General features: G+C 41.2%; 1 long non-coding RNA gene across 1 annotated transcript in view; it reads left to right on the top strand.

Annotated features, from left to right (window-relative positions):
* LOC122885490 overlaps positions 1 to 24,754 on the top strand; it is a 41,252-nt gene that overhangs the window by 5,848 nt on the left and 10,650 nt on the right. The window lies entirely within an intron of this gene.

Here is a 24,754-nt window from a genome sequence, read left to right as displayed (position 1 = left end):
ATGTATCAATGAGTATCAACAGATTTTGTAATTGTGGTGTTTAATTTACATCCTCTGAGGCAGTGTTTGAAATATGGTAATAAGCCTGCTCACACAGTTGAATTGGCTCACACAGTTGGCTCGTTGTTGTTTTGGTGTTTTGTGTGGGTTGGGGCCAGGGTGCCTGCCGAGGCGCTGGTGTGGACAGCTGGCCCGTCTGATCCCTCTAGTCTGCTCTTAAATTGGTTTTAGCGGCAGCACTAATAAAGCTGATTATCTGTGTGGCTCGAGGCCCCACTAACCCTATGACACTGCTGGCAGCTGGTGGGACCAGGAGCTCGGAAGCCATCCACACTGCAAAAAAGAGGCATATTAATTAGTCATTTTGTCATATAACATCTAGATATCACATATTTCCTCAAAATAAGCAGGAAAAGAACACTGGCACACCCAGCAAGTATGTTACAATAGATAGAGACATTGTGCTTTAACTAATACATTCTTTTTTCATCCCAGTGGATTTGTTTTCACAAAAAGACTTGATATGCATTAAGCTAATTGACAATTTTTGCATTTTTTGGAGTGTAGCTCTGCCTCCTCCTCTTACTCCTTCATCCACTCTTCTTGATTGACAGCTAAGACTAGTCCCCTTCCTACCTCCTGTTCCTCCCTCGGTTTTCCCTCTCTCCATCCTCCCTCCCTCCATTCCGCCTTCCCTCGCTCTTTATTTCTCTGTCTCCCTCTCATACAGTCACTCTCTGGGCAGCTGCTGCTAAACCCTCTCTGCTGTTTTGCCCCCACCAAAACCCCCACGCATCATCAGCCCCCTTCACCCCCACTATCACTGCTTTTTCCCACTTTATCCACTCTCCACATTTCGCATTTGATGTACGCACTGTATGAGTGTCTTTTGGCATGTACAGCACAGGTAATCTATTCATTTTCACTTGTGCATGGTTATGTCAGCCTGTATGCACATTGACATATGTGTATTCCCATTGTTGAACATGGGGGAACACGAGGGGGGGGGGCCCTTTTCAGAGCCTAATTGTTTAATGTGCTAAATGACTCACACACTGTGAGGTGTAGGGCACTGACAGTTGGACTTTTCCCCTGCACCCAGAGAAAGCCCACACAGAGAGATTACGGGGTCTTAATATTCATATTGGTTAGTGTATGATGTTCTATTGGGAGGGCAGCAGGGGACAGGCAGCAGGCGGTGGGGTTATTTCAGTCAAACATGAGTCATATAATACTTGAAAGCAATATTCACACAGAACATTCACAAACAACTCGATTATTGTGAAAATCCAGATTATGGTAATAGTTAGATTAAGGCTTTTACATGATTCGCAGTAACCCCAACAATAGTTCAGTTATTATCCGGAAGGACACATAGAGGCAAGAAATAGGATTAGGAAAATTGAGGGTTGAGGTGTTAACAAAATTGACAGAACAAAGTTAGTCCACCTTTTCTGCACAGGACTCATTTTGTGTATAACCAGTACGAGGGATTCACAGGAATGATACATGCCCGTACTGAACACGATGCATAAGACAACATTTGATCATGAGTTCAGACAACGACAAGGCAGGGAAGGAGACTGCTCGCCAGCAAACACTTTAACAATGTAAGAGTCTACAGCCACGTTAGCTGCTCTGTTAGGCTATACATAGGCACAGTGATGCTTTGAGCAAAATGCTCACATCAGCATACTAACATTCTCACAGTGATAATGCTAGCCTGTTGGTGTAACAGGTATTGTGTTTACCATTTTAGTTTAGCTTGTTAGCATGCTAACATTTGCTAATGAGCACTAAACACAAAGTACAGAGGCTGATATGGATGTCATTAGTTTTGCAGGTATTTGATCATAAACCAAAGTATTGGACAAATTTGATGATGATGCTAGATAAAAGGTCAGAGGACAAACTTTTTTTTCCTCCTCTGGGGAACATGAATGTCTGTACCAAATTTCATGGCAATTCATCCAATAGTTATCCAGATATTTCACTCTAAACTACAACTGTTAACCTCATGGAGGCCGTACGGGAAAAGTCAGGGGATCACCAAAGACTTTATAGGGTATGTATCCTCTGGGAACCGTGAATGTCTGCATGGCAATAGTTGTCGAGATGTTTCAGTTTAGACCAGAGTGGTGGACCGATATCCCTAAAAAATAGCGTTGCAAATTTTTTATGAGCATATGTGGTGAGCAATCTTTGTTGTAATGTGAACAATTACAAATTACATTAATTTGGCAGATGCTTTTGCCCAAAGCAACTTATATTTTGCTGTTGCTCTGAAATATGGGTTGTATTTTCCCATGACTGCTAATCATAGCATCATTTTGCCCTAATGGCAAACTATACTGAGAATATTTCTGACTACAACCAGATTATGCTATATACATACATGCATAATACATATGTAAATTGAAGAATATGTTAAATGAGGTATACTGATTGATTACTTAATACTTTTACGGTGTTTATTTGACAGTGGCAATAATCAGAATATTTCCCCACTCTTAAACATACTTACAGGGAGGACGTTTTCCTCATAGCAGAGTATGTACCAGAGAGATTAGGCTCTTTGTAAGTACATTTTCTCTTTTTCTTCGCTGTCTGATGTGTTCTGGTGTGACCTTCCTGGAGCTACTGCTGACTGCTGACGAATACCCAGAATCTCTCAAAAGTACTATTTTAAATGTGGAACTACAAACGTTCAGTGAATTAGTTCTCACAAGATGATTAATGACCACAGTACAAAGTGATGGATATATTTGCGTGTGAGAGGTTAATGATAAGGTTGTTGGTCAGTGCAAACACTGTTTTTGAACAAACTCCCAACTTCTCAAAAGTCGATAAGGTCAGAGATTGTGTCAACAATTTACTGAGCATACTAAAATCAATAACAGGATTAATATGGATTAATAACTCTATTTAAGTAACAACAGACAATGTGTGAGCTTTGTATAGTCCTGCTTGTATGGCTCACACCCCTGGGAAGAGTGTATGGCTGGTGAATGGGTATCTTTGAGTCACTATCCCTGCTCCTATGAGCATTGCCTTTTCTCTGGTTTCACTCACTGAGAGCAGCTTGCTTGAGTTGGCTGGGGGCCCTGGGCTTCCTATAGGCCCTAAACTCAAAAAAACTCACAAAGCTTTTATGACACAGGCACGGGGAATTATCACGGCAGAGAATATTTCCTGCAGCAGAGATCTGTAAACAGAGAAAGGCATTTTTGTGTTTGTTTCAGTAACATATCCACTTGAAAGATACCTTTTCTTTTTCAGCTACTGTGCTGCTCATCTCAAGGAAAATCTTGAGAAAAGGAGTGTTGCTGTTTTGATTTCAAGGGCACTTATCTAGGCATTTTATAACACACATCACATTGTATGTTTTAATCAAAGTTTTCGTTGTTTATATTTGCATCAAACGGAGACAGTTGAGGTGGTCCAGGCATCCGTTAAGGATACCTCCTGAATACCTACCTTTGGAGGTTGAGGGATGTTGTAGGGTAGTGATGACAAGAAGGGTTAAAGTCCCTGATATACTTGAGAATTGCAGAATACAGCAGGACAACAGGTAGCGGATGTACACGCAGTTCTGTACATTCCATGGGTGCTGGTGTAAATGAATGTGTTGCACACATGTGCAATCTGTGTGTTTGTAGGTGTGTATAATCCACAGTTATTTATTTTGGATGGTGTTGGGATTTACAATGTTCAAAGGGGGGCACCCACTTGTGTAGGTGCGATCAATTAATTATGGCGATCAGAATTAGCAAAGATAATCATAAATAACTTTAATGAATATGTCCTCAGGGGCACCACTCTTCTTAAAGAAGAGCAATGATAGCCAATCAATTGATGGAGTATAAAATACACTAAACTATCAATTTGGAACTCAGATTAATAATTAAATTAACAACTATAACTAGAATTACCACCACGCTAGTAGGTTGAAGGCTTTGGAGTTCAACATAGTAGAGGTTGGCAAATGACTCACTCTTGTGCAACATTAAAGAAACCGGCATAATTATACACAAGCATTTATTAAAAGATAAACAAAGCAACAAAACACACAATGTGAAGTCTAACTCCTAATGCAGTAAACTACCGAACAGAGGATTTTCGGAGAGAAATATTGTACTATTTACTCCACTACAATTATTTGCTTTATCAGCTGTAGTTACTACTTACTTTATGAATTTAGATGTTTACATATAAACATATGAAGAGCTTATATATACAGGTAAAGCTGAAACGAATAGTCGATTAATCAATTTCTCTGTTAGTTGATTGACAGAAAATGAATGGCTATTTTGTTTGAGTCATTTTTCATGCAAAACATTTCATGGTTTCAGCTTCTCAAACTGCTTGTCCTTTTAATTATTGTAATCATTTCAATTTATTTTAATAATTTTGAGGTATGGACTGTTGGTTGGACAAAACAAGCATTGGGAAGGTGTCACTTTGTGCTCTGGGTCATTGTGACGGCATTTCTCACTATTTTCAGAATTTTTACAAACCAAACAAACAATCGATTAATGGAGAAAATAATCAGCAGATTAATCCATAATGAAAATACTTATCAGTTGCAGTCCAATACAAAATAGTTAAAAACAAGCTCCACCTCAACCAACTACAACAGTGTATATGTATATAATAATATATAATATTTTATTACACGGCTTTGTTGAATACTCATGTCTGATTGGTCAATTATGGCATTCTCTGGTCTGTTATTTCTGAAGAGCAGACCGCTGCTATGAATAACAGACCATTGCTATGGGCGCCGTTCTGATCATAGACTCTGGAGTCTAAGAAAGAAGTCCTGTGGCAAAAAAACTTTTGCAGGCTTTCATCACCCTGTCGGGGTAAATTTTGCAATAATGACTGGCTAGCTGTACATTTTCCCTTACATAAGAGTACTTTTAAGTTAATTTTCCTGGCTATATTTGAATCTTTTGAATCTATGGTGACCTCACCAAACTGCCATCTCCAACCATCTTCAAACTGAGAAAAGGACAAAAAGAATACCTGTGAGTACCATTTGTAGCACAACCGCACTGTGCACAATGAGCAGCTCAACTGAATTTTCTCTCCATTTTTAGACCCCAATTTTCTGTAACCTATGGTAGACAGTGACCGCTTGCTTGAGGAAACACAACTACTTATAGATTTGTGGGGCATACAATCTGGGAGAAAATATATTAAAGTCAGTCTGATTTAAAAAATTCTCAATTTGAGGTGAAAGAAAATAAAAAACAAAACAAAACTGGTGTACACAGCATGTGTGACCATTGTGTGATCCTTCTGTTAAGGTGACAAAATGGAGACTGTGACCCAGTTAAGACTGAGTTGGTAATATAGCACACATCTGGAACTGTGCACATTGCTCATGACTGGTTTCTTACCCTCAGAGAGAAAGAGGAGTCCCCTAAAACAAGGAAATGACTTCAAAAGACTCAGAGACTTCTTAACATTTAGGAAGTAAACAAAAAAAGTGACGCAGGCGGCTGCACTGTAATTGCCTGATCCCTTTGACTGTTGCCTGGACTTTAAGTTGGAATGTGCAGTGGGGAAGAACTGTGCTGACATTAAGCTTGACCTGACTGGAGAGTCTGCATTGGAACCCTAGTTCTTGGTTGGTTTCATTAGCTTATAAATTGATTGAATTGAAGGTTTTAGGCCATTGATAATTTGGATAAACTGCTTGCTTAAAATGGCTGATTGTCTGACTGCCCTTGTTTCTTGGAGAGTCAGACTTTGTTGTAGTGATGTCAACATCTTCCCAGATCTCAACATTTACTTTGGTGAGTACAATGTTATCATAACTGATAGAAATAATGGCCAATGCTATGAAAATAAGACCCAAGTCGTAATAAACCAGGACCTCCCTTTAAATACTAAAGCTGCCTGTGTTGGGATTCTCAATGGTTAAAGGGGCACCAAACTGTGTAGGTGCAATCAATTAAATTTGGCTATCAAGTTTATCAAAGATAAGCATAAATAACTTTAATAAATATGTCCTCAGGGGCACCACTCTTCTCAAAGAAGAGCAATGATAGCCAATTAATTGATTGAGTCTCATAAAATACACTAAACTATCAATTTGGAACTCAGATTAATAATTAATAACTATAACCAGAATTACCACCAATAGCTAGTAGGTTGAAGGATTTGGAGTTCAACATAGTAGAGGTTGGCAAATGACTCACACTTGTGAAACATTAAAGAAGCCGGCATAATTATACACAAGCATTTATTAAAAGATAAAGAAAGCAAAAACACACAATGTGAAGTCTAACTCTAAATACTAAACTACAGAACAAAGGATGTGTATATTTGTGTGTGTGTGTGTGTGTGTGTGTGTGCGCAGGTCTGGGTGCCTGCCAAAAGGAATGTGTGCATGTTTCTTTGTTCTGCCTCTGTATGTCTCGCGTGCACGAGCATGAACCCACGTGGTCAGAAACAAAGGAACATGTGCAGTGGGAACTTTAAGGTTACTTACTTACTTATTTTAAAGTTAGGGGTGTCTTTGTCTTTAATGGCCAAACGAGTGGTGTATGTGTATGATCTGTTTAGGATAACGGTGCCAAGTTAAAAGGAGTTAGTTAGCATGCAAAGACTCTGTCTGTGTTGAGCATGACAAACTAACATCAACTTAGCGGTGGCTGACAACTATGGTTAACCTCACGTTAACCATGGAGAAGATCACAACAACAAAACCTCAGAAAAACACATCAGTAACGTCACATGTACAAAAGTCCTTTGCTTAGCTATTTACACTGTTACTTTATGCTATGCACAGTTGTTACGTTCCCCGTCCATGGGAGGGAAAGAGAGGTGGCTTTGGTGCTGCTGTTAGCTGGCGGTCAGTCTGTTGTAGACGAGCCAAGCTGGGAAGAATTGTGGTTCCGCTGTGAAAGCATCTTTTGCAGTGCAGTGTCCATTTGTAGAGTTCGGAGGAAGCCGGTCGCTCTGCCCGTGGTTGTCCTTACAGAGTTTACAGCTCGTAGTTAACTTGCTTCGTGCTTCCTAAAGTTTGCTAACAGGCTTTGTGCAATAGCCGTTGGCTCTAAACTTTGTTGCAGAGATCTAACAGGCCTTCGCAGCGCTGCGGTTGATCAGGAGACTTCGGTTCTGCTGCATGTTTCTGCTCCGAGCAGATTACACGGCGAAGCCAGGAGGAGAGAGTTCAGGTGGGTGTTTATTGGTGAGCAGGCCACACTGAGAGGGAGGAACCACAGCTGTCCACTGCAGTGAAGGATTCCAGGAGAAAATAAGAGACAGAACAAATGATCGCTGACCCTTTTATTGACCTGGTGACATTAGGGTCACAGGTCAAACCGGTCAGTGCTGCGTTCAATGGCTCTCAGAATTGTGGGACAAAACAAAAGTTCAGTTAACAGATGAATTCATCTGTGCATTCCCAACACCCCTTTGGTACTATTTTACTGAGTGTAGTGCTTATTTATGTCACTGATTTGCCAGGCTCTACACTCCTGCTCCCCATTAGTCACAATCACAGCTAGTAGAAAAGACCTGCACTCACCTCAGTATGTGTCCAACCTCATTTGAATCAAGGACTCTTTATGTCACTCGGCATATTTCGTATTTCTCCTGTCTCCAGTGTTTCCCTTGTCTCCAGCATTCTCCTGTCTGCCTCCAGTGTTACTCCTGTCTGCCTCAAGCGTTACTCCTGTCAGCATCCAGTGCTTCGCCTGTCTGTCTCCAGTGATCTCTCTCCATACTCTGTATCTCGGGCTGTCATTCAATAAAGAACATTCTGGTCCATCTCGGTGTCCCCTGCCTGTCTATAATGTAACAGAAGGTCGGACCAATACCGCAAGGATGACAGCCCATTGTCCCGATGGCCCCTTCCTAGACCTGGAGAGTCTGGTCCAGAGGTACCTCCTCACCCACCCTTCACCACTTCTGCCGGCTAGCGCGATGGCGCAGCGGGAGACCTTCTCAGGCTCAGTGGGGGAGTACGAGGAGTTTCTGGTGAGGTGTTACCTGGTCTTCCACCTGTATCCATCCCAGTTCCCGACTGAACGGTCCAAGGTAGCCTTCGTAGTTCTCCGGCTAGTCGGCATGGCACTGAGCTGGGCGGGATCCCTATGGGCGTGAGACGAGGCAGTCCTCAACTCCTTGGGCCGGTTCATAACACTCCTCAGGAGGGAGTTTGGCATGCCGGTCATCAATTGGTCAACCAGCCCTCCAGTCCCTGCTGGATCGCAGCAGCTCCCCACTGTCCAGACGCAGGTCTCCAGCCCTGAGGCCCAGCCGCCAGTTTCCAGTCCCAAAGCCCAGCAGCCAGTTTCCAGTCCCAAGACCCAGCTGCCAGTTACCAGCCCTGACGTCCCGTCGCTGGCTTCCAGCCCCAACTGTCACAGATACGCCAGGCTCCACCATCCACCAATCACCCACACCTGCTCCCAATTACACTCCTGCTCCCCATTAGTCACAATCACAGTCAGTACAAAAGACCTGCACTCACCTCAGTATGTGTCCGACCTCGTTTGAATCAAGGACTCTTTATGTCACTCGGCATATTTCGTTTTTCTCCTGTCTCCAGTGTTTCCCTTGTCTCCAGCATTCTCCTGTCTGCCTCCAGTGTTACTCCTGTCTTCCTCCAGCGTTACTCCTGTCAGCATCCAGTGCTTCGCCTGTCTGCCTCCGGTGTCCTCCCCGTCTGCCTCCAGTGAGCTCCCTGCCTCCAGTGATTTCTCTCCATACTCTGCATCTCCGGCTGTCATTCAATAAAGAACATTCTGGTCCATCTCGGTGTCCCCTGCCTGTCTGTAATGTAACAATTTAATTCCAGATAGCTTTTTTCATGGGAGTGGTGTGGTAGTGCAAGGAAAAAGTAAAAGTCAATACTTTATACTGTTGAGCAAATGGTAAATGTGATTCCTTTTTAAATGTTTGATAAGTAAAGACCATTTGATGAAATCTGGGTAACATGCCACACAGTTTACAGCTCATTGTCATGTCTTCATGCTGTTTGAGTACAGTGAACCGCAGTTTGGACATTGGTGAGGGGAAATAGAAAATTGCTGCAGGTGTGGCTAAACTTTAGCAGTAGAGTGGGATCATAACAGCATCAAAACTCATTGTGCTGTATTGAAGTCAAATGATTATCTAATGGAATTCCAAAGAATTCGAAAGGGTTTTTGTTAAACCTTTCAATTGACCACTCCTCAGACCTCAGAATTTCTCAAGCTGAAAAAAGCTAAAAACAAAAAGGTATTGTGATAACATTATTTTTCAGGATGATGCATTATCTCCTAATAAATGTGCTTCTTTTTGATTGCCTTCTAAATCAGTGTTTCAAATTCTTGGCTGCTGAAGGCAAAAAAGGCATTGATAAGGCTATATAATGACACTGTAAGATTAGAGAAAAACAAAGAAACTGCATAAAGTCAAGTTTATGATTTCTAGTAATCAATTTTACTGGAGAGGGAGAGAGTGAGGGCAGGATTCAGAATTAGTTGCCTTGGTAAGGTTAGAGAGGAAAATATGCAAATCCACACACAATACTCAATACTGGAAATGAAAGGCTTAAAACATGAAGCATACCACAGGGATTTTATTTGTCAAGCAGCACATCATAAAACCTTAGTTGCTATTTTAAGAAATGTGGCATGCAAACACAGACTCTTTCTGGTATTCAGGGTTTAAAGGTAGCTATATTTCTTACACAGTTACAGTAACCACTGTACACCTCTGCAGTACTTTGTTTTATCTCATAGAACACATGCGTCTCATGATAGAACTACCAGAACATATCTCTTCTCATAATATTACCTCTGAAACTGACCATGTTGCCAAAGAATGTGTTTCGGTTTACAAGTTTCATTACTTAGAAATGATAGCTCATGTAAACGAACGAACATTCTTTGGCAACGTGACCAGAGTGAGGTTTGAGATGATGAAGAGAGATGCAGAACCTTTTTTCACTCCATGTAATCCAAGTTCAGATGAATGACATATGGGCACTGGCCTTCTGGCCAGACATTTCTCTGCAATTAATTTCACTTCATATTAATCCTGTTTAGTGTATTTTATAAAACATTTGTTTGAAGATGTAAGTGAAAATAAAGACAGGGGGAAAAAAGTGTGCATATACAATGACAATACAGCTCAAGAACCATTGGTGAAAACAATAGTGCTATAAAGGCAGGTATTGGAGTAAGATGGAGACCATGTAAATACCATACTGTGATATATATATATATATATATATATATATATATATATGTATATATATATATAGCAATGCATTATGTTCATAGTTAAAATAAGCAAAATAAGACATGTACAGATCTCCAATTTTAGTTACATTATTGAAGGGTATTTTAGTCATGTCCACATTAATGCACTCTACTGTTTTCAATGCATTTTACAACACACATGGAAATTTTAATGCTTAATACAAGACACGCAGTGGTAGTTCTTTATTTTGTCTCTTTTGTTGTTTAGTCATTTACAACCAACATACTTCCTGCACTTAAGTATCCATTCAAAGACATTTCTTTCTCTGAAAAAATATTTATACATGCTCCATTATGTTTAAGGTACCAACAGCTCAACGCACAATTTAATTGCAATACTCTTGCAAAGATTGCCACAACACCATGGTAGCACCTCTGACATCAATGTGGACTATGTTGTGTAGGATGGACACTGGACAACAAGTCCTCCAACCCATACGACCACATAGGTCGTTTGTTCCTACCGTCTAATACGACCCACAGGAGCGTTACCTAAATTATCGCCCCGGTGGCAGTTGAGGACGGGATGTAAGGTGAGGACGGGCTGCAAGCATACATTACATAAATCACGTGAAGTTAGACGTTAATGTTGTGAAACAGTCGCAGTATTGGTTAGGTTTAGGCAACAAAGCTACTTGGTTAGGATTATGAAAAGATCATGGTTTGGGTTAAAACAAGTACATTATGTAAGTCACGTAAGTAACGTTATGTAACTTTAAACTTTAAATAAGTCAACAATGGCTTTTGGCTTCACATGGGACACGATCACCGGCCTCCTGGGTGGAAGTCATGTGTATGTTTGAAACGTCCATCCACCTCACCACCTCCAGAAGTGGACTTTCTCGCTCTTTATGCTACGTCACCTGACTTCTTCCTTTGCGCCCGTCATAACCACGACCACTAGAGGTTGCATCCTACAATAAACAGAGAGTTAGTTAGTTTGTTAAAATAAATTCTTATAACAGATGTTCATGGTGTCATTTTTAACTGAAAATGTACCACATGAATGGATGTCATGGGGGTAGACATGGGCTAATACAGGGTTGGGGAGATAGATTCAGGATTTTTCAATGAGGGAGAAGGAGTAGATGTCATTTTAAGAATTTTAACAAGGTAATTAAACTTTTGTGGAAAAATTACTCAAAGCAAAGTATTTATATATTCTAAAACATGTCTGGAGGAGAACTTTAATGATTAACACATACGATGTGCACTTGACAATAACTTTGGTGGTTTGGTAGTAATTTAAAAATAGTTTTTCTTGTTCAAAAACATTTGTTCACTCTACATATCAAAAGCAAATCATTACAAGAAGAGTTTCAGTGTTATGCTGAACACAAAATAAAATTCTGTGTTTTTGAAGGACTCATGATGGACAGTTTAAAAAAGCATCAGAATCGATGCAGCAGAAGCAGAGGTAGTCTATTGTCTTTCTTATTCCACGTATTCTTCCTTGTCAAAACCTTTTTCCTTCTCCTTTGTTATGCTAGTAGCAGCTAATGTAGCTCAGCTCACATCCTTCTAACTCCACACCCCCAGATTTTTTTCATTTTCAAACTTGTAGTCTTCAGCCCCAACCAACACCGACTCAAGTGACATCACTTGAGGACATTTGTCAGACTTTACACAGCTCCCTCTGGAGACACAAAAGACTTTATACTGCTTTATTTTTTCCCATATTCCATAGTCCTCCCGAAAACCTTTAAACAGACTATGATGTGTAAAATCTGTGTTCTGTGTTCTTTACCAGATAACCTTAAAACTTGGGATCAGAATTTGGAAGATGTGAGCATTTACCAGGTTAAACAAACAGTTTATATCGAGTTGCATTATGGGAAAGGTAGGATCCACTGGTTTTGGAGCTTGACCCATGCTAGGAACTAAAAGTCAGGATATCTTGGCCTCTGCTGCTTTGATTTTGACCATTCTTTTTTTTTTAACGTGTCTTTTTTGGCTCCCTCGATGTTATGTAAGTTCAATATTAAATCTGCCATATTTTTATGTCTGCATTATTAATCAATCGTCCTATTTGTAATTCACACGGAGAAGGTTGTAATGTTTATATTTCCCCCCGTCATTTGATAGTTTGTTGGCCTTCTCATAGACACCCCAAATCCATTGGCCAATCTAGTGTTAAAATGGGGCAAAGTGGGAATTACATTGTTTGTCAGTGCTGTTGTCTGTAACTCATATATTCTGAATGTGCATATATTTGAGAACTGGTGCGTTGTATACAGCGTATAGTCTTAAGAACCAAAGGAGAGTTTTGGCATTTGGCAGTTTCTCAGTGACCAGCAGTTGAAAAACCAGGGATTTACTTTATGTGCCTTGCTCAAGGGCATCAAACATGGGAAATGTTAGAAATATATCCCATCAGTCTGGAGATTCTCTGACCTTTGGCAAACCTTAGCACCGACATGCACAGTTTGTTCCTTTTTACAAACAGAAGTAATGCAGCAAACTACCTCACTCTCATCAGAGCACTATAAAACTGTTGGGCGCAGCTTCAATATTTGGTAAGCTTCCATAACCCCAGCCCCTAAAAGCAGTTTCATAGCAGCTGTAAATAGGACAGTGAAAACAGGACAACCGTGTTACAGGACTGTGGTGACAGACAGCCACCGAGCTGTTTACATTGGACTGAGTCTGACATAAACACCCCCCAGCACACACTCTCTCTCCATATTATCCCCTCTTTCTCTCCCTCTCTCGACCTGTGTGTCTCTCTCTCCTCCCTTCTGGAGCCCTCACCGTGTCTTCTCCTGGCAGACCTCTCAGCGGAGGTACTATGCAAAGGTTAAATATGTGACCTGGCCTTGTCAGGATCTGCTGCGGGTTCATCATGACTACAGATAAGTCTCTGCCCCACTGCTGGGTCCCTCTAATTTTCTGAACTCAGCCACCATGGACAGAACCTGGACTGTCTTGGCTGTGTGAGTATTTATATACATATAATCTGTCTGTTATGGAACTCCCCATACCATTCATCTCTACATAGTGTATATATATATAGATAGTACTTGTTTGGGTGTGTCTCTAAAAGTGTGCATGAGAGTGTCCTTGCATGATGAGGTAGTGTGTGTGAATTTGTGTAAACAGCAGTTGAAAGGCTTCCCCTATATGGTTCATGGCCCCATCTCTCTCTCTCTCTCTCTCTCTCTCTCTCTCTCTCTTTTTGTCCCTTTTTCTGTGAGTGACCAGACAAGCTGAAAGGAAATTAGCCACAAATAATTTTTTTGGGTCATTAGCTATTAGCAGCCAGTCAAATTTCCTTAATTCACTGTTTCCTGAAATATGACAAAATACCCGCACACTCCTTTTGAGCTGCAAGGATTAGTCAATTAATCGATAAGACGATTGACAGAAAATTGATGCAACTATTTTGATAAACGATTAACCGTTTCTGTCATTTTTCAAGCAAAAATGCCAAATATTCTCAGGGTTCTGCTTCTCCAATGTAAAGATTTGCTGCTTTTCTTTGTCATATATGGACTGTTGGTTGCACAAAACAAGCAAATTGAAGTAGTATAAAGAGCGACAAAGCCTGCGTAGGGAGGAGGTCGGGGTGGATGGATGGGTCAAACACAGGACTTTCGTGTTGAAAACGTGACACTGACACGGTATCCTCTCGTAGATCGGTGGGTGTATTACACGCTTTGGCGTGATACCGGGTTGACTAGACCAGTGGTTCCCAACCGTTTTGGTCTAAGGTAGCCCCACAGCCCTGTCAATAGAACTCACGTACCCTTTCATCGATTCCCACCGATCATGTACCAAATCTATAAAACTATTAATTATATAAAATTATTTTTTTTCATATAATTGAAGTGTAATTGGTTGGTTTGGTCAGCGATCATAAATAAATAATAATAATAAAACTTTATTTATAGAGCACTTGAGCATCAAAACAAAGTACAAAGTGCTTCACAACAAGAGAAATAAAATACCACAGTGAATGATAAAATATAAAATAAATTAAAATGCATAAAATACATAAAAACAATAAAATAAACAGACAGCTCAGGTAAGATCATACTACTACCACTTGGAGTTGAGCTTAATGTTCCATTTATCCATTGCTTTTAGCTGACTATTTCAAGGTACAAAGTACAAGGTAATTTATTTTTCATTTTACAACACAAAGTTGTAAAACAAAATGAGTTTGTAGTCACTTCATGCTACACACATAGAACATAACAGATAATTAAATTTATATTATAATAGGGTAACATAAAATAAATAAAATAAAATAACATATACAGTTATTTATATACACATATACATAGACATTAACACGTATAAATAATTATCTAGTGCTTTTTTTGAATGGTGGAATGTAAACAGCAGATAGAGATGTGTTGCTACTACAGGTGTTGTTATTGGCTTTGTTACTATTATTGTCATTATTATTCCTATGACTATCATTCCTATTATTATTACTTTATTAATATTACCACTACCATTACATTATTACTATTTTGGAATTTGCATTGTGCTTCCTTCTCCCCCACCCCCCTTCTCTTTCTCTCTCTCTCTCTCTCTCTCTCTCTCTCTCTCTCTCTCTCTCTCTTTCTCTCTTAACACGGCAGCGGCAGATGGCCGCCCACCATTGAGTCTGGTTCTGCCCGAGGTTTCTGCCTCTTAAAGGAAGTTTTTTCTTGCCACTCTCTCTGTAAATAATATTATAAAGAGTACGGTCTAGACCTGCTCTATAGGAAAGGTGCAATGAAATAAATAATGTTATAAATTGGCGCTATATAAATAAAATTGAATTGATTTGAATGATAATATGGTTTTCATCTTCACATAAAAAGCTTGACATTTGTTAGACAGTGTCTGTCCACTTGGCCTGCGTTTGAGCACCTAGCATCATCGATGTAAACACAGAGTCGTCCTCCTCTCATCTTGCCAGAGTCTTGCACTCTGTCCGTCTGCCCATCGAGTGCTTGATCCGGGATGTTGATGGAGCAGGTCTCTGTAAAGATGTGGGCACAACAGTATGTGATTTCCCATTGCTTGGCCAGACTGAGTCCCATTTCGTCCAGACCAGACATTAGCCAGGATCCTTTAGTCCAAGCTGGGGCAGCATGGCTCCTATCCTGGCTGTCTTTCCTCTCCTCCTGGGGCGATCACAGCACCCGCCATCATTCCTGGTCCGGTTCATCTGGCTAGGTGGATCGTCTCAAGGTCTTCTGCTCTTTAATCCAAACCCCAGCTTCCTTTTCCGATGATGACAATGATGTATTTCTGTCATAGGTAATATGTGTTTCAGCAATAAAGCCAAAAAAGTAACACAATAACATTAAAAACAAGAATATAGCTAGCAGAGTTTGACGGAGCTACAGGCCGCAGCATCTGCCATGCGCAGCCGTTGCTGTAGTCAAAATATCTTGTTCCAGTCAATTTGAACTATTTCTAACCGTACTAACCGTTTATCCAATACTTTTAGCTAATTATTTAAATTGTTTTTCCATTACTTTTAGCTAACTATTTCAACTGTTTTCCAATACTTTTAGCTACCTTTTTAGACTTCTGTGCTCACTTGCTAACTAGTTTCAACACACTTACATAATTGCAACAGGTACAGGAGTGTTCATGTGTTACAGCCGCCTTAATATGTGGAAATATTGTTTTAATCAAATCAAAACTTCTATTTTTTCAAATTAGTTGAGCTGCTTTCCACATGTTTCCACATACCCCCTGGTAACTGCAGAACTACCCCCTGGGGTACAAATACCCTTGGTTGGGAATCACTGGACTAAACTGTACAGTATACTACTGTAATTATGCATTGCTGTGTTTCATTGTGGTTATCTAAGGCAAGCTTATGAACTGATTACATTTTATTACTCTCTATTATGGGATTGCAGCCATGTATGTTAAGTTTTATATTTTTTTTTAAATAAGTTTCTTTAAAAGGGACAGTGCACATTAATACACAGTGCTGTAAATTAAACCAATAGCCAAAAGGCTGTTTTTCATCTGTAGTCCCTGGACAAATGTCCTGAAAAAGACAAAAATGGACAAAAATGTACAACCTACAAATACATAATAAACACATAAATCACAAATTATTGCACACAATTACTACCCAGCAAAAAATTTAAGATGTGCATGTCCTTCTTAGAGATTACCTCTTCATTGTTTCCTGACCAATGTGATTTCATTACATATAGTTTGTATGCGATATGCAATGAACAGCTGGCAAGTGCAAAATGGAGTTGATGAAGTATCGTGATGAGTATAGTCCAGGCCTTCAAGTGTTTGACAGCTTTTATTTTGACAAAATAAATGAAGAATAAATGTCTCAAAAATTATGATTTAATAACACCTGCAAAATTGATTTGGGGCTATTTAAGATCTGAAGTCAATTTTGCTTTCATTTTCATTTTTTAATCACGTAATTTTTTTTATCAAGGCTGCTCTGTTATTAAAACAATTAACATTTAAATGACAATAAAATAGTACAGCATACAGACTTAATTTGAGAAAACTGTTTCCCTAACCCACAGTCCTTACCCAGGCAAAATACAAGGACAAAAAACCCCTCTTCCTTCTTGTTTTGTAATAACAGCATTGAGGTTTTCAGCCACTTTTCTCCTTGCTACTTCCCTATGTTGTTAGCAGTGCTAGCCTTGACCTTGACAACCAAGCAGCCTGCCATCACACCTCATTAACATTAACAACAGTCTGCCTGGTGTGAACTGCTGGCTATGGGAACCTTCTGGACTTTTATGGCTCCAATTGGCTGTCAGGTTCTAACATGTGGAAAGAGGAAGTTGTATTATCTTCACTGCTAGGCTAATGGTAGGCTGCATTCATGTTAGAAATGCCTAACTATGGAAAGCCAAGAGGAACATAAACATCTCAGAAATGTAGTGTACCATCCAACAGGCACGTTACAAAAACGCCAGCCGAGACTAAAATGAACCACTTGGCTACAATTGTTGCCTCAGCAGGCTACAATTATCACCTGGGCAAGACTACAATTGTAGCCTGCTGAGACAACAGTTGTAGCCTTGCCAAGTGGTCCATTGTAGCCTCACAGAGGCCGAAAGGAATAACTGCCAAATGTGGGACTTGAACCCCAGTTTCCAAAAGCAAAGGATAGTGCTCTAACACTGAGCTCTCGGTATTGGGCAACTGTAAGGGGATATATCAGTGGAGAGAGTGAAACCTGTAATAAAAGACCAAGGTACGTTGAACTCTACAGGCAGAAACCAGTAACACAACAAAAAGCACTGCTGTTCCGTTCTTACTGACAAAACAAATTTACCACTCAATGTTTTTTTTTCATTGGTGGGAGGGCCCTTGCTCCTCACTGGCTAATGTGCTCTATCAAATATGTTCAAATATGGGGGCCAGAGCCTTCAGCTATCAAGCGCCTCTCCTGTGGAATCAGATCCCAGTTTGCGTTCGGGAGGCAGACACCATCTCCACATTTAATAGCAGGCTTAAGACTTTCCTCTTTGATAAAGCTTATAGTTAGGGTTGGCTCAGGTGAATCCTGAACCATCCCTTAGCTATAGGCCTAGACTGCTGGGAGACTTCCCATGATGCACCTCTGAATTGTTGGGTCTATGTAAATATTGACTTGACAGAAGACTTGATCTATAGCACAAGTGCAATGAGATAACTTCTGTTATGAATTGGCGCTATATACATAAATAAAGAAAAAAAAATTGTGTCATGGAGACGCCAGGCTCCACCGTCTGTTAATCAAGCACACCTGCTCCCTATCACACTCCTGCTCCCCACCAGCACCCAATCACAGCCAGCATAAAAGCCCAACACTCACCTCAGCCAGTTGTCCAACCTCGTCAATTGAAGGACTCCACATGATATTCTTTACTACATACCTCTCCAGCGACCTCCCTCTTCAGTGACCTCACTCTCCAGCGATCTTCATGCCCGCAAGTCTTCCCTCCTACGGACTTCCCATACCTGCTCACCTGTCTGTTCTGGCAATAATCCAAATAAACCTACATCTGTCCCCCTATCGGTGTCTCCTGCCTCTCTGTCCGTAACAGAAGGTCGGACCCATACCGAAGGATTATAACCAGCACTCCCTTAGTCACTCCGTCACCTCCCATTACGCCATGCCAAGGGCCAGACCGGCGCCCTTCTTTGATTCAGTGGTGGATAGCAACGGCGTCCTGGCTCTATCCATTGGCGCTAGACAAGCAGCCCACAGGGCCAAATACATACCGGGGCACCCGTCTGGCTCGAGCTGGTCCACGCAGTCACTAGATTGCACTCCAGTCTGCCAATCATCATCCTACACCCCGACCTGCCAGTCTTCAGTCTACTAACCAGCTACTCGCCCGCACCATCATCCAGCCGCTTGCCTGCACCGCCGCCCAGCCGCTCGCCTGCACTGCCACCCAGCAACCCGCCAGCTCCACTGCCGTCTCCAGTTCTTGCATCACAGCGGTCTCCAGTTTCAGCATGGATCATCACTTCCTGCTGGATCGCCGCAGACATCACTCCCTGCTGGATCGCAGCACACATCACTCCTTGCTGGATCGCAGCAGCCATCACTTGCTGCTGGATCGCAGCAGACATCACTCCCTGCTGGATCGCAGCAGACATCACTCCCTGTTGGACCGCAGCAGACATCACTCTCTGCCGGATCGCAGCAGCTCTCCGTTCCCGTACTCCCTGCCGGTTCGCAGTAGCACCCTGCTCCCGGACTTCCTGCTGCATCACAGTCACTTCCTTTCCTGGCTGTATCGCAGCAGCCAGCCCTCTTCCTGTCACCGGCTTCCTGTCCTGCTGCCCCATCGCCGGCTTTCTGTCTTGCTGCCCCGCTGCCGGCTTCCTGTCCTGCTGCCCCGGCTCCCAGTTCGGCTGTATAGCCGCCGGCGAACCAGATCAGGAGCCAGAGGGGTTCTGCCTTCGCCGCCGGTCTCCAGAGGATCTCCGCCTTCGCCGCCAGCCTCCAGAGGATCTCCACCTTAGCCGCCGGCCGCCAGAGGGGTTCCGCCTTCGCCGTGGGCCTCCAGAGGATCTCCATCTTCGCCTCCGGCTTCCAGAGGGTCCCCGCCTTCGCCTCTGGCCTTCTATATTTCTTTGCATTCTTTACAACAGAAAAAAATTCTTTTTATTGTTGCCTCGGCATGCTACAAGTGTCAGCTGGGCGAGGCTACAATTGTTGCCTTGGCAGGCTGCAATTGTCACCTGGGCGAGGCTGCAATTGTTGCCTTGGCGAGGCAACAACCATCACCTGGGTGAGGCTACAATTGTCAATTTGTGTGTGATTGTGTTTTGCCAGTTATCAAGTGACTCCATGTGATCACAGCTGATGGAGGCTACAGTCCAGTGAGACCTTGATTCTAACTGGTACTACCTGGATGAGATGTCCCAAACTGATTTACTGCACATCGTTGAGACTTTATATGATGCTCAGTGGCTCTGTAGATTATTCACTGCATAAACACCTGTCTATAGACGCCTGCCTGTTTTTTGTTGTTGTTATTGATTTTGTCTAGCTGTCAACATATCCACATTTCCATTTATTTTTTGAGACACTGAGTGTACAAACCTATTGATGAGGAGGTTCACAGTGTGCGACACCTGCTGGTCATTTTTTTGTAACAACTTTTGGTGTGCTTGCTGTCGGTTCTATGCCATTGATCTTTCTAATTATTGAGAACATACTTTACTATCCAAAGTACATCCCGAGGAAAACTTAAAATAAAAGTGCTTTCATTTTCAAAATAGACATGATGCGTTGATTTGAAAATTAATATGAAAAACATTTAGGTCATAAAACAAAATTATGTGTGGCACCTCTCAGTAAGAGCATAATAGTAAATTATTATTTAATTATAATCATAAAGGCTAAAGGCCATCATAGCCGCCAATACATTTAAGATAGATAAAGAGAGTACTTTATTAATTCCAGCAGGAATTTTTTCTGTTACAGCAGCTTAGAGCATTTAAGACAAGATAAAATGCAAAGAAACATACCTGTCAATAATACAATACTTGTAACTTAACTTTTAAATTAAAAGTGGGGGACTTTTTTACATTGTACATACAGTAGCCTACATGTGAAGTAGACATGGTGCAAGTAGTGCAAAATTAAATGCAATTATACTAAAAGGATATAGTGCAGTTATGGATCAGATAATTTCAATTAATGTAGCCACATCTGTCTGTCTATATATGTATGTTTGTATTGTACTGTCTAAAGGCAAAGAGGTAATTCAGTTAAATTCAATTCAGTTTTATTTATACAGTGCCAATTCATAACAGAAGTTATCTTATTGCATTATAGAGCAGGTCTAGACCGTACTTTATAATATTATTTACCGAGAACTAACAAATCTAAAGGTAGAACCTATGGTCCACTTGGCTTTCCATACCTCACGGTGTGCCGTGGTCAACACCCACACCTCGAAACAGTGCTGTATCAAATTCTGCTAGAACATTAAGGAAACTATTGTCCGCACTTGTACTCTTAATACTCTTACTACTCTTACTAATTGTACTCTTAATAATAACTGAAAATGCAATAGGTTGTTAACCCTGTTCATGTATTATCATGATGGATAATGTACACAAAAACATGGCAATGAGCAGGGAGCTACTGCCTCGTTAAAAATGCAACATAGAACATTTTTAACTGATGGTAGTGTAATATGGAGTAATTTAACTTGCAAACTAAGTTTAATTTTGAACTATCTCCTCTATATCTTCTCTGGTTGGTTTTCCTTTTCTGAAGGGCTTAAAATTCACATTCCATTCACCATCAAGCATGCAGAAAAACACAAACATTGTCTCACAGGTTTACAGAGTGTGACAGGATATGGAGATGATTCTATAGCCCCTTTTTGAACAAGTAGTTCCAGGAACTAAGGAGCTAAAAGTTCCATTTGTGCATTTCAGTTTATGTTCCCAAACAACTGAAGAACTGTGAATATTAAGAAAATTAGTCAGATAGCAAATTAAAAAACATTGTGACAAAACAGCAATGTAAAGTTATCATGTTGTTCTTTGTAGTTTACTGTTGCATAGCTCTAATGTTTAAATGGATGTTGCAGAAGAGACATGCAGAGGGTGAAAGTAAACACTGAAAATGCTAAAACAGCAGTTTTTTTTAGAGTTTTATTCCTGCTTTAGTATGTAACCACATTGAAACATCTGGCAAACTCCACCCCAATAGTTCCAGGGCTAATGAAACATACATGTACTACCCACACAGGAGGGACTTTTTTGGGGCCCTGGTTCCTCTGGTTGAAGTACAGCTAAGGTTCCTGAGTTTGTTGAGTTCATGGATGAGTTCCTGGAGTGGAAATGGGCTATACATTTGTTAACTGAAGTTAGGTGACAATGCTTGCCTGAAGAGATCTGTGCAAAAACAGTTCCTTGCTCCTGGGTTGTAACTGTCCACATGGCAGAGCTGGCAGACTGTACTGTCATGAGGGTTTTCTCATGATGTTGGTCACGTGGGCAGGGCTCCAGACTAACTTTTTACATTTGTGGCACTGGTGCACCTAACTTTTTCATTTAGGTGCACCCAGTACTACATTTTAAGTGTTACCTTTTTTGTCAGTTCCCATACATATTGGTAATTTCTTAACACATGTGAATGACTGTAAACAATATGGAATAAAGAATACAGATGCAGATACATGTTTTTTAATGGACTTAGTTAAAGGTAGTGCTTCTTTTGCTATATTATGAGCAGTGTTTTAGTATTTCTGACTCCTCACTGCTGAAACGCTGTGGGAAGGGGGGGCTGCTCTGCTAGCTATGCACCTGTCACGGCACAGGATGTGTTTCTTGGAGACATTGTGCTTTTAAAATGTTTCAATTCAGAACGTCGATGCTCTGACAGCAAAAGCACTGTTCCCAGTAGTGATGTGTGGATTGCAGTTATATCCGCGGGGCCTGAGGATAATCCACGGATCGGGTGGTCCGGGTCATAAAATGAACGTTCTGATTAATAGCGGATGGGTGAAATAGGGTCAAGCTTCTCCACAAAAAGAGAGACACTGTACGCATTTTCACACGAGGCAGAGCTATAGCGTAACTTAATTGATTATTTAACTCTCCCGACACGTCGACAGGATCGGTCAGGATCTAATGATAATTACTGTTCTGTGTTCTTCTACACATCCAAAAGGTCACACACACACACAATCCAGGTTCATACAGTGAAATAGCTTGTAGTAAAGCAGCCGTCCTGATAAATCCTGAGCTCCATCAGAGCTATCTAAAAAAATGTATTTCAGAAGCTAAGTTTCATTCTGTTTCCTCTGGAGAGTTTCCTCTGTCCTGTCATGTTTATAACTACAGTTTTCAGTTTTGCTGCTTAAATGTCCCACGATACTTGCTGTGACATTACTGCACACATGGAAACATTTAAATGACTGACAGCAGCCTCTCTAATCATTAAAGTAAATTGTTAAAGAAAACACTCACATCAATACAACACACAGTAAAGAAATCAACTGGAAAGCCTGCGCTGCTCAACATAATTTAAAAAGTATAAAGCCTACAGGGACCAGTAGAGGTGGAGGGAAATATCCATGCCGGTGAAGGTCTCTAAATCTGAGAAAATAATTTGTTCAGGTGTGTGGCGAGTGGATGATTTATGTGTACATGCGGATTTGGATCATGTCAGAGTCGATCCGTGCATCACTCCTGCACACCCAGTTGGTGTTTGTTAAAAAAATATTTTTATTTTTATTATTTATTTTTATTTTACATTATTATCAGACCTGCTAAATTTCAGGCGCACCACTGCGACCAATGAAAATATTTAGTGGCACTTGACAGTTTTTTGGTCGAATGTGCATGTATGGAGGCCAGAATCAAAGGAGAAAACATAGAAAACAAGGAAAGAGGGCAGGGGAGGACGTAGGAAACAAGGGAGTAGTGTGCTGAGGGGCGGAAAAAGGAAAGGAAGGGAGGCAGAGAGGGAGAGGAGGGAAGAAAGCAGGGAATTAGGGAAATGAAGGAGGTAGGAAGACAGTGAAGGAAGGAAAAGAGACCACAGGGACATATGACTATATGTTTCTGAAAGAAAAGGACAGAACCAAGGAAGGGAATTCAATTAGGAAGGGTGGAATGAAGGAAGGGCATGGAGCCAAGGAAAGTATAGGAAAATGTGGTGGAAAGCGTGAAGGAAAGAGGGTGAGGCGGAGCGGGCAGATGGGGGAGATAGGCATGACAATGGAGGAAGAAAAAAATGACGAAACGAATCGAGGCTGGGAGAGGGGAAGGACGAGATCAGCACACTTTCAGGCAGTCGGGAAGTGTGCTCAGCTTTTACAAATGGCTGCAAAGCTGTGAAATATTTAAGGCCTGGGACCCTTCTCATATGTCAAAAAGAATCTCCCTTGTGCCAAAAGGTGACCCGGGAAAACAAACAAGGCACCCAAAGCTCTGGTTGTAAAATATGCTTCTTCTTCTTTTGTGTTATCTCCTCAAGGTTAGCTACAGGAGAGTTAAAGCAAGTGCAACAATATGTGAAAGCAGGGAACAACAACAGCAGAACAACAAAACGAAAACTTGACATGAAGAGATTCTGCAGAGTATAGGGGAAAGGCACAGTAGTCAGCCAAATTTTAATTGCCTGCTGAGGAAATGTAAAAGATTTTATTGGTGTTTAAAAGAAGATAAGGTGAATGATGGCCTATTGTAAGCAGCTCTGCAGAGGAGTGGGGGTGGGGATTTTGCAGGGTAGAGGATTGTGAAGGACTCAAGAAGCTTTGAAACGCAGGGGTTCAGGATCAGCCTCCTCAGCTGTAAAAAACACATGAAGGCCAAAGCTGTTTTATTCCACCGTAAAAAAGGGCCTCCTGCCGCACAGTGCTGTTTACACAAACGCCTTTTATGTAAAGTCACCAAACTAGAAGTGATGGTATTAAGAATGTACAAAAAATTATGTTGTTTCCCACTTCAAAGCAGAGGGAAAATCTGCCCTGAGGAAATTAATTGCATAGTCATACATGTAAGCTTTGAGTGAGTATAACAGCAGCAGAGCCATTTATGCTTATGAGTTATGAGCTGGCTTTTGTTTATGGGATTGAGTCTGTGCAACAGCCTGGCTCACTGTGTGTTTAAAAGTTTTTGGACAAGCTCTATGGCACAGATATACACAAGATATATCAGGCTTTGGATACACACAATACTTGTTAGTAGGATCAATCCATTGTGGTCATTTGGGTCTTTTCACAGGATTTATTGACAGTAGAAAAGGGATAGAATATTGCAAGCCTCATCCTTTAAACTGTTCAGCAAAGGCAGTTGGATACTGAGTTGGATACTGAGCTACAGGAGCAAAAAGAGCGACAGCCAGGATCTGACATTTTCCTGAGCGGCGGCCCATAAACTGATGGTGAAAGAACCTTTGACATGAAAATGGTCCTGGACACTGTGTAGCTGAAAGAAGTCCTCACCATTCACATTCCTCTCTATATCCAAAGTCCACCACAGCTTCTCAAGTAAGCAGGGGCACTGACATACAG

The sequence above is a fragment of the Siniperca chuatsi genome, linkage group LG12, assembly GCF_020085105.1.
Source record: "Siniperca chuatsi isolate FFG_IHB_CAS linkage group LG12, ASM2008510v1, whole genome shotgun sequence".
Taxonomy (NCBI): domain Eukaryota; kingdom Metazoa; phylum Chordata; class Actinopteri; order Centrarchiformes; family Sinipercidae; genus Siniperca; species Siniperca chuatsi.
Note: the sequence above shows the minus strand (reverse complement) of the source record. Positions and strands in the feature narration are given on the sequence as shown.